This window comes from Mesitornis unicolor, unplaced genomic scaffold (genome assembly GCF_000695765.1).
Source record: "Mesitornis unicolor isolate BGI_N332 unplaced genomic scaffold, ASM69576v1 scaffold8222, whole genome shotgun sequence".
NCBI lineage: Eukaryota > Metazoa > Chordata > Aves > Mesitornithiformes > Mesitornithidae > Mesitornis > Mesitornis unicolor.
Window position 1 is genome coordinate 5,121 of NW_010171152.1, and position 1,722 is coordinate 6,842.

General features: G+C 52.4%; 1 protein-coding gene across 1 annotated transcript in view; it reads right to left on the reverse strand.

The window, feature by feature from the left end:
* The window catches only part of ALDH2 (aldehyde dehydrogenase 2 family (mitochondrial)), a 6,199-nt gene extending 4,893 nt beyond the window's left edge, over window positions 1-1,306 (reverse strand). Inside the window, exons 1-2 of the mRNA XM_010179937.1 lie at window positions 1,298-1,306; window positions 806-910 (exon numbers count right to left, since the gene is read on the reverse strand). The gene's annotated coding sequence lies outside the window, so the exon portion shown is untranslated. The remainder of the gene's footprint in view (window positions 1-805; window positions 911-1,297) is intronic.
* Between the last annotated feature and the right edge of the window lie 416 nt (window positions 1,307-1,722).

Sequence of the window (1,722 nt, forward strand, 5' to 3'; positions counted from 1 at the left end):
TGATTTCACCAGCACAGTCTAAAGGAGTTTTATTCTTGATCAAATATCTCTAATCCATCCTTTGGTCCTGTCAGGGCATTAACTGGTTTCGAGTTGGTTTGCTGTTCTGGTTTGCTGCCGTGGTCTTGGCAGGACAAGCCAGTCCACAGTGGACAAGCAGACAACAAAGGGTTTCCCTTACTCACCCCTCCCTTGGGGAATACAGACAAGTTTCCAGACTGTAAGAAGAACCCAAAATTGCTGGGAAGCACCACCTCAGCTCTGCCAGGGACTCCTAGGAGGGCCTTGCGTAACACATGGGCTGTTACGTGACTACTCCCCACCACCTCTCTCTCTCTTTCTGTTTCTTTTTAATGCCCAGGGCTGGGCATGGTCCCCACTGCATGTGTACAGCAGAAAGGGGCTGCTCAGCCAAATCCTGACCTTTTGTCTCCTCTGCCACTGTGCCTCTGGGTGATGCTACCAGCAGAGCACCCAAGGGACCACAAAGGTGTCTGCCCTCATCCCTGCCTGCCCCAGCAACCTCCAGCCACGACCTTGCCAGCCTCCCAACCACTGCACACCACATCTATTCCTCTCCACCCTTTCCAGTCCCAGCTTGCCACCGGTAAGAGGCAAAGCCAGAGGATTTTTATTGAAAAGCAGCAGTCAGAGAAGAAGACAAGCAGCACTCAATGTGGTATTTGTGCAGGTCAGACACTTACTGCAAACACAGCACCCAGCAGAGCTGTCTAGGTGAGAGATGAGTTAGTGCCCTCCTCCTCAGCCCCTGCAAACAAACCAATCTCATGAAGCAAACGCTCACCTTATCTCCCTCAGCAACCTGGCAGATAACTTCTCCTGTTGCTGGGTTGATAGAAGGGAAGGTTTTCTTGCTGACCGCATCGTGCCATTCATTGTTTATGAAAATCTGCAGTGAAGAAAGCAAAGCGGTGTTAAGCCTTAGAGCCAGACCTGGGTGAAATCAGCGAGGGGTTTAGTTGTTTCCTGACATCTTAGCAGGTTGCTTAGTTAAAAGAGACTCAACTTGTGTGGGCTCCAAAACCGCACCAACATGAAGGAGATATTTTACCCTAAAAGTACACAACAAAAGACAGCCTCAAGTTAAGGAAAATAATTCCTATCTCAGCAAACAGCACAGAATTGGAAGGTCCCTGGAAGCCTGGCTGGGACACCGGGAGCCTCAAGAGACTGAACAGTGGGGAAATGCTTCAGGCACGGACGATACAGCTGATTTCACACACAGCACCAGAGCTTTGGGCAGCATTTCTTGATTTTAAGCTCCCTGTTCTGAAACCAAACGAAGCTCCAGCAGCAGCTTTTCACCAACCCTCTCTTTCCCAGCAAAGGCACATTTGTTTTTTTCAGGTCCATGGCAAAGCTGCGTCAGTGCAAAGATCACGGAACTTGCCGATGGCTCAGCTGGCTGCCAACGGCCCGGCCATGGCCATGGCCACCGGGAAGGGGCGGCTCGGTGCCCTGGGAGAGATCGATCATCGCTCAGTGTCTTCCCCAGGGCTGCGACCAAGGAGCGCAGGGTTATCTATGCCGATAACCAGCACCAAGTCAGGCACCTTCCCCTCCCTTCGCACGCCCTCTCACGTAGTTTTCTCCGTAGGTTGTTTGCTGACACAACCGCGGGGCTCGGGATGAACCCCGCCAGCAGCAGGGCCCACGCCTTGCGCCTCGCACCAGCTGCTGCGCCCAGAGTTGCTTTCTTTC